Source organism: Lissotriton helveticus, chromosome 3_1, assembly GCF_964261635.1.
Source record: "Lissotriton helveticus chromosome 3_1, aLisHel1.1, whole genome shotgun sequence".
Lineage (NCBI taxonomy): Eukaryota > Metazoa > Chordata > Amphibia > Caudata > Salamandridae > Lissotriton > Lissotriton helveticus.
In genome coordinates, this window is record NC_136061.1 from 1462810970 (window position 1) to 1462820514 (window position 9545).

Genomic DNA, 9545 nt, shown 5'->3' on the forward strand with positions numbered 1-9545 from the left:
GGCACTTTGTTTGTGAGACCCCCAGTACAGTAGGTTATTGATATTGTATAGATTGGGGAATAAACCTGTGGCGGGTCATTAAATTATCCCTTTCACCCTACCATTCTCTGAGTGTTTGTTGATGCCCTTGAGTGATTTGCCCAGAAAAACCGGATGTTGAGCCGACTCCCAGACTCGAACATTGTTCCAAAGCTCCACAGTCAGCAGCTCTGGCCTTTAACTTGCTTGGTTGAGACGCATACATTTTAACCCTTCAACGTGACTCTATCCAGGATTGTACATGTACTGTCTAATTTGTTGAGTGTCTCTTCCAGGATGGGCCAAGTTGTCTTAATGAGATGTGAAGTGGCCTGACTAGAGATAAATGACTTCCTGTGGGATGAGAACTGCAAGCTGTACATCAAAAGGCAGGATGAGGGTGAGTAGCAAACTGGGTCTCAAAGAGGGAATGACAGTTTATGGCAGCACAGGCTCACCCCCACATCCAGCCCCCCGACCACACAAGAGCCCCTGTAGTTAAATAAGCAGAGGAGTTGGAAGAGGAGTGTTAGGGAAACTTAGCTATGCCAGTGGAATGGCTTAGCCAAACCCCAACTTCCAGGAGAAAGTTTCTCCATTTTAGATTCTGGACGAATAGTGCTTTCTGGGACAAGAACATGTCACAATATGTTCTAGAACTTTGCAGAAGTTTGGAACAACCTTTGAAAACAGCTCTGTAGCTTGACCAGGTGCATTGTGGGAGTTGTAGTCTCATACCCCAAGAGGCAAATCAGAGCATCTGAACCCTTGTCAAGTGCTGTTGACCACATTCCTGCATCAAAAAACACTTCTGGAAGTAAGCGTAAAAGTGTTACGTTGTGGGTGGCCTGAACTCTTGACTTGTTCCCTGTCCAGCAAGACCTTTTTTAACCCTTTGAGTGCTATTTGCTTTTAAGTGCTAGTTTTACTTTTTAATCATTTGGATGTCATTTTAATCCTGAAAATATTTTCTAATTTTATAAATTGGTGTTGGATTTTTATTGGGTGTCGTACTTCACCCGCCTGCCTCCTAAGTTAAATGCAAAAACAACAGTTGATGGACAGAATGCAGAACAATGTCATACATTCACCCCAGTACAGAGATCTGGGCCTAAATCCATAGTTTTTTTGCTCACCATGCCATTCCAGTTTGAACCCAGCCATATGAAAAATAGTCTTGACCCTGTGCCTCATGGGAACAGTCCAACCCGAACTGCCAAGCCAGGTCCTCCCTGGACTGGAAACAAGCATCCTAGGACCGGTTTCGAGGTTTACCCCCCTTCAGCTAGGATAGCTTGATTCCAGTGGGGTGGATAGCACGGGTCTCACGTCTGAGCATACCCGTCCCACTCGGGGTGACAAATGCAATAACAACAGTTGATGGACAGAATGCAGAACAATATCATACATTCACCCCAGTACAGAGATCTGGGCCTAAATCCATCCGGTCCAGGGAAGGCTTGGCAGTTCGGGCTGGACTGTTCCCATGAGGCACAGGGTCAGACTGATTTGCATATGGCCATGTCTGAACTGGTGTGGCAGAGTGAGCTAAAGAATGATGATGGATTAAACCCAGATCAGTTGACTGGGGGTGAGTGCTTGCAATGTGCAACACTCCGTCCATCATCCCCTTGGGTTTTGCTTTGTTCACCATAACTTAGCAGGGTATGCCGAGACGTGGGTCCCTTGCTCACTTTGCCACTGGATTCAAGCTAGCCTGGCCGATGACAGCTGATTAGCCAGAAACTTGTCCCAGGATGCTTGTTTCCGGTCCAGGGAAGACATGGCTTGGCAGTTCGGGCCGGACTGTTCCCATGAGGCACAGGGTCAGACTGATTTGCATATGGCCATGTCTGAACTGGGGTGGCGGAGTGAGCTAAAGAATGATGATGGATTAAACCCAGATCAGTTGACCGGGGTGAGTGCTTGCAATGTTTAACACTCCGTCCATCATCCCCTTTGGTTTTGCTTTGTCTCCTAAGTTAAGCCTGCCTGCTCGTTGCCAGCTGCTGAGGGTTGAGCAAGGGAAACTTGTATTGAGTTCTTGAGTGTATCTTTTATAATGATTCTGGCCTTATTGCTAGTGGTAGATACCTACTAAACCTACTAATAATCCACTTTCCAACACTTAGCAGGGGCATGAAATGAGTAAAAACTTTGGCCACTTTTGTGCACTAAAAGCTGTTTTATCGAAAAAAACAAGGACAATATAGAAATAATATTGTATTTAGTTAACTAACATGTACAGCGGCGGGTATTCCTATATAAGTTTTCCAAAGTCTCCAAGTGCTTGAATGGTTAAATTTGTGTTTCTGGTACAACTTTTGTGATTGGTAGAGCATGAGCCAACACTGATATGTGTACCATAGTCTGCTTTACAGTAACAGCTCTGTCAACGCTTTCCCCAGATGCAGCCGCTGAAATACAGAGGTTATTGTTTAAGGCTTTGATAATTTGTGAAGATAAAATATCCCAGGATAGATCGTGGCTACTTAAGAACATATTGTTTTGCTTATATACGTAATACTGACTGAAGCACTTGTAGGCAAATGTAAATGCAGGTGGTTAATAACAACAACAATACATGCCAGGTTGACAAATAAAAGGTTGTTAGCATGTGATAAATGCGGCGGCTCTCTACCCTTTAATGCTAGAATATACAGGATGGTCTGCACATATGCATTATTGTGGGAAAACAGGATAAAGTTGTTGTATTCAGGCATGATACAAGGCTCCCCAGAGTACCTAGTGCAGACAAGCAAACACAGAAAGTGTTAGTGATTCTGACTTGTTGCATTGCTGCCCCTGTTGCAGTCGTGTCAGTTCGAAGCTTCGACTTGACTCCTGGAACTTACACTGGAAGACAGGCTGCCTGAGGCCACTCTCTCGTTGTCGCAGCAGGTTGGGACTGAGGGCTTAGAGGTCCGGGTGATGCCACGCAGCTAGCATCTCACTTTCCTACAATATAGCCAGAATGTAACAAACAAAAAATACTCCCTTTTCAGCACAGAGCCCTGGGCAAAAAAACATTTCATTTTTCCACTTCTCTGCCTGCCTTTCGGAGTCTGCATACAATCACAAACAGAACTGTAGGTCCCGGGGGAAAGCATCCTGGTCTAACTCGGTGGATAGCTCTGCTTTCTCAGCTTGACACTGAGAAAGATTTTACTTGTTTTATTCTGCTCGTTCCGAATTTATTCTCAGTTAAGCTGTAAAGCTGAACATCCACTTGAGACGAAGAAGATGGAATTGAAAATACAATGGAAATTAGAACTGGTGAAAGAAGCCATGGGAGCCGTTTCAGGTTGGAGATCAGGGTTATTTGAACTACCTGTAAAACTCAGCTAATTTATTTGGCAGGTTTCAAAAAATGCAGAATTCCTTATTTTCTTCATGCGTACCACCGTTAGGATGGGTACGGATTGCACGGCACTTCATCAAAGTATTGAAATATTTGTGAATACATTTTTTTTAAAAACGCCTGCTTTCAGGCACTTTAATTGGACAATTATGATGTAAAAATCTACATGACTTTTTCCTTTATGCAATTCAGGAAATGAGTCATCATTCACAACTTTAAAGATAGAGCAGCTCCAAAGTGACATGAACAAGTCTGGTAATGTTATAGTAATTTTCCTTAAAAAAAGGTGAGTTTGTTGGTTATTAATTGGATTCCATTTTAGGGGCACAGAATAAAACATGAACAACAATTCATCGATACACATACTAATAACAAGTGAGGATACATTGTGTCATGTTATAGGCTGAACAGAATAAATGTTTGAACATTTATTTAAAGAGCTTGTTAATGGAAAATAACAATTTAAATATTAATTATTTAATCACAAATTGTATAGAAGGTTTGGAAGTCTATCAGAGATATTTTAACACAGATGGTCGGAAATACTTGAATTTTTATGTGTTTTAATTAAAAAGTAAATCCATCAGGGATTTGTGAAGCTCGCTGCTCACCCGTGAGGGTCTCAAGGTGCTTGGGGCGAAAGGGGAGCTTCACGCAGCTTCCTCTCACCCAAAGAGCCAGGTCTTGAGGCTCTTCCTGAAAGCTGGCAGAGTGGGGGTTGTCTGAAGCTGAGTGGGAGTTCATTTCAGGTCTGGCAGCGATGTAGGAGAAGGATTGCTCACCAGCTCTGGCTCTGCGGATGCGTGGGATTTCAGCTAGGGCAAGATCGGCGGACCAAAAGCATCCCTTGGGTGCGTAGAAGGAAATTCTTCAGTTGAAGTATTGGTGTCCAATGCTGTGGAGGAATTTGTAGGCATGAGTGAGGATCGTGAAGTTCACTCTTTTTTTAACGGTGAGCCAGTGGAGTTCTCGTAGGTGTTGGGTGATGTGATGTTGTTGTGGGATGCCGAGGACAAGACTAGCTGCGGCGTTCTGGATTGTTATAGATTTATTTATCCTGGCATAGAGGGCGTTCTCGTAGTCTAGTCTGCTGGTTATGGGTGTGTGGGTGAAAATCCTTCTGGATTTGGCGGGATCCATTTGAAGGTCTTGAGGAGGATGCAGAGGGTTTTGAAGCATGTCAAAGATACAGCGTTGATTTGTAGGTGCATGGTGAGGGAGGAGTCGAATATGATGCCGAGGTTGCGAATGTGGTCTGTGGGTGTGGAAGGTTTGCCAAGGGTAAAAGTAAAACTATTTTTCCCACATATTGATTTAAAGGGACCAATGTGTCTCACATTTATTACAAAGGATGAAGGGACATCACAATACTATGTCGCTTAAAACTACCTAGCTGTGAGGAGGTCTTGGACTGGTGTTTCTCTGAAACAAAAACCTGTATTCTTGTGAAAGTGGCAAAGTTCACACACTCAATCAGACAGGCACTCAAGGCCATGCCACAGCTCTCCAAATGTAGGGCAGGCAATACATTTAAACAAAATAACTGCCTGGTCACAAGAGACAGTTGTGCTGCCATTACAGCAACACGGCCCGAGGTTGTAGCACTTTACCACAAACCTTCACATTTAAACATCTCACAGCTGAAGATCATAAACCAGAGCCGAGCGCCCACACATCAGCAAGGCAACAAACATTGTCTCACCTTCCAGGACTCCTGCGCCCAACTATGGCCACCTGGAACTCACAGACTTTTAACAGGTTGTAAGGAAATGGTTGTTCGATATAAAAATAACCTTTTGATCGACTAGAAAATTGAGATTTACCAACTAAAAGGGTAACAGTATGAATTGTGGGTTCAAGTAACTAATTATCTGGAGTATCTGAGGTAGGGGGGTAGGGTGGGTGAATTGTAGATTTGTAGCTCATATCACTGTAAAGATTTTAAATAATTGAACAGTCGGTCGGTTCAAAACTTTATTCGATCATTAAATAAACAATCATAAAAGCACACAGAATATTATGTACATGTCTAATAAAGTTATTAAAACATTTAAAAATGGGGGGTTCGGTACAATTACAAGAAAGGGAGGAATAACAATCGGTATAGCAGCAAGATATATGGGAAAGGATATAATCACAGTTAGGTTATAAATTCCATACTTTTCCTAGCGGACACTGATTTTATAATAAAGGTTGCAGTATAAAAACAGACATCCGGAACATCGAGGGCAAATAGAAATCTCATAGCAGTATTAACAGTGGACACAGAATATTTCTTAAAAAGGGGTTTAAGATAAGCAATACGTAAATGCCAATACAAGGGGCAAATTAACAAAAAATGCACAGTGCTCTGTTTGGAGGTACCATCACATAGAGAAGTAGATGACGTGTGTTTTTTCATCATGGGGAAGGCCACCAAGTTATGAACAATACCTAATCGCAATCTAGTAAGAACGTACTGATGAGATTGCTTGGTGACCACATTTAAGTACTTTGAAAAGCCGTAGCCTGCCAGATTGTAGGAGTTATAAAATAAATGTGTTGTAAATTGGCTACTGGCTTCACTACGCAGTTTAGTTTTTACTCCCAGGTAAACATGTTTAAGCTCCTGTTTTGAAAAATTAATGGCACTTACAGGTTCCGAAAAAACTTCCAGATCAAACACGGCTCTATATGAAGTCAAAACATATTTAAGCCATGGGATCTGGCTATAGTTATCCAGGCGGAGGCAATCATTAATTATTTTCCTAGTGAAGCCTGTTTCATCCTTGGCCCAGATGGACCTCCAAGCCAATAAGGGCCTCAATCCTGTTAAATCAGTCAGATAATCCAACCCCACCTCTCTATGAACGAACTCATTAGAAGCCGAAGTTGGAAGACAAAGAAGCCTCTTTAAAAAGTCATTTTCGGCTACTTGCAAAACCCCTTGCTGGCAGTGTCCCCAGACACCCGAGCCATAGAGTGCCACTGAAGCACATCTATGTCGGTAGACATTTAGCATATCATATGTACGGCGACTGCCTAATTTAGAAGCAAATCTAAAAAACCCTGAGGCCCCCTTACCCATCTTAGCCTTAATATTAAGGATCTCTGGAGCCCAGGTACCACCGCTACTAAAAGTAATTCCTAGGTAGCAGAATTTATCCACCACTTCGATTCTTTGATCCCTAAACTGGAATGATCTCAGCTTTTTCACCTTTTTCCCACATAACACAAATTTTAGAGTTGTTAATTTTTAATTTCCTCCCCTTTATTAAATCATAAAAACTATTCATTAATCTCTGCAGACCTACTGGTGTTCTAGATAATAGAACAGTATCATCTGCATAAAGCAGTACCGGAATTGCTTGGCCCTCAACTAGTGGTGCGTCCGCTTGAACCATCTTCAACTCGGAGTCCATAGCATTTATAAAAAGGGAGAAAAGCAGCGGGGCTAAGACGCAGCCTTGCCTAATTCCTGATTTGACCTTGATCTTCTTGGTACATTTCCCCGCTTGACTGAAACGGATCTGAGCTGACAGCTTGTTATATAGTCTAGCTCTCACCCCCAACATGGCACCGAAGGCCAAGAAGGAAGCTGTCCCTGTTAAAACTGAAGCAAAGTCCAAGGCTTTGAAAGCTAAAAAGGCTGTTCTTAAGGGGGTACACAGTCACAAGAAGAAGAAAATTAGGACAGCCCCCACTTTCAGGAGGCCGAGGACCTTGAGGTTAAGGAGGCAACCGAAGTATCCCAGGAAGAGTGCTCCTCGTAGGAACAAACTTGACCATTATGCGATTATCAAGTTCCCTCTTACCACGGAGTCTGCCATGAAGAAGATTGAAGATAACAACACGCTGGTCTTCATTGTGGATGTCAAGGCTAACAAGCACCAGATCAAACAGGCTGTAAAGAAGCTTTATGATATTGATGTTGCCAAGGTCAACACCCTGATCAGGCCAGACGGTGAGAAGAAGCCATATGTGCGTCTAGCTCCAGACTATGATGCACTGGATGTAGCCAACAAAATTGGCATAATCTAAGCCTCCTCTGTAGACGCTGGACAGTTCAGAATAGTCTAGCCAGGAAATAAATAATTGAAGCAGGGGCTCCCAACTCGATCAATGTGGACCACAATAGGGCATGCTCCACCAGGTCAAATGCGCTGGTAAGATCTGCGAAGCAGAGGAATAGAGAGCCCTGTTTGGCTCTAGTGTATTTGCCAATAATTAGATCTAAATTAATACACTGCTTAATAGTACCAAGGCCCTTGCGGAATCCAAATTGGGAATCCGCAAGGATACCATTAACCTCAGCCCACTCTTCCAGACGTAATAAAAGCACCCTACTCATGATTTTTAATGATGAATCTAGAAGGGAGATAGGGCGGTAGTTCTTAGCCTCTCCTCTATCTCCCTTCTTAAAGATTGGTACAATTATCGACTCATCCCATGTGGATGGGGTGCTTTCCTTTACAGGCGCATTAAAAACCTGGGTCAGGAGGGGGCTCCATAGCAGTAGGTCTGTTTTATACAGATCAACCGGGACCCCATCTGGTCCTGGCGCCTTCCCTCCCTTACTGTTCCGGATAGCATTATCCACCTCTAGCAGTGTAATATTAAGGGGTAACTTTGGGCCAAGGCCAATAACTTCGGCACCGGGGCATATAGAGTCCTCCCCGCTCGGGTCAAAGATTCCGCTGAAGTATTGAACCCAACTATCCTCGCTAACCTGGGCCGATAATACCGGGAATTCCTCTTTTTGGAGGAATGGGCTGTTAACGGTACTCCAAAAAAGCTTGCAGTCCTGCAGTTCTGCCGCTTTCGTCAAATTGTCCCACTCCTCCTCCCTTAACTACTGCTTTCTATGGTTCAGATGATGTTTATAGGTTGCCGTAAGAAGTTTAACAGGTTCCCTATCTCTAGGGGAGTTAGAGCGTGCTTTCTTTAACTCAAATAGCGACTTCGTGCATGCCCTGTCAAACCAGCCTACGGTAGCCCTCTTATTGTTAGCATTGGTAATGGTGAGAGTCCTTTTTATAATATCGTTAAGTTTCTCAAAATCTGCAACAGTACTTGATGCAACTGCATCACTATCTAAGCAACGTTGCAGCTCTTGGAAACCAGCGACCACTATTTTATGCAGCAATTTTTTCGAGTTATCAGTCAATAAATGTACTTACATACTTACCTAGCTGTGAATATTGCTCATGTGCTTCGAAGCAATGTGCCCACATCTTCCATTTAAAGGATGCACTTCAATAGCCACCCTACAATAGCTGACATTTACAGCATGTTTGGTAAAGGCTTTGAGAGAGAATTGCAGGGGCTAAAGTGCCGCTCACTGAAGACTGATACAGGAATTATGTATTACGATATTGCCAAGCTTATGCGTATGTGTAGGTGCGTGGCTACAAATGCCAGAAATCTAATAACTGATTATTCTTGCCCCTGCTATCACACTAGCCACTACATGTGGGTTTTTACTTGCATGTGAAGCTGTGAGTTGGACATGAGGGTCACAGCAACTTGTCTGAGGCTGACCTTCTGTTGTCATTACTACTTCCTGGGCAACTGTGTATGGGTGGCCGAGGGCTGGATCCTTGATTTACTATGGATTTGTTTCTGGTTAAGGATGTGCACAGCTTTGCAGGATTTGGAACTGTGCCAGTTGCCTTATTATTCTGCATAAGGCATCCCTGCAGGAGTTACCAAGCATTCAGCAGCTGCAACAGGACTGTCAACAGTTATTAGTTCACGCAAGTAAAGCATTGTTTAAGTACACTCTTAATCTATTGACGATGCACCCTAGCAGGGCACACATTTATACATACGTCATAGAGCCCGTTTTTGCACTTCTGGATGGACATCGTCAACTATTATATATTAATTTACCAATGTATACATTAGGTAAGTGGAAATACCTTTGGTGACATTCTGAAATCACATTTAACCCCTAATAGGTTATGACCTGTAAAATCAAAATAACTTTACCAGAGGCATGATCACAATATAAGGGGATGCCATTTTCACTTAAATGTATATATTGGCTTGGTCAAGGGGTCGCCACATTAAAATATTGGGAAAGCCTAGTGACTTGGTCAAGTAATTATCACATACTAGAATTTAGTTTTAAGAACAATGAACCCAGTAAAATGCATTTGCTATCAGTAAGCATTACAATGCTTAT

The 9545-nt window shown here is 42.9% G+C and overlaps 1 pseudogene; it reads left to right on the forward strand.

Moving 5' to 3' along the window:
* Positions 1–6917: 6917 nt before the first annotated feature.
* On the forward strand, positions 6918–7425 carry LOC144825002 (large ribosomal subunit protein uL23 pseudogene; annotated as a pseudogene).
* Positions 7426–9545: the final 2120 nt, after the last annotated feature.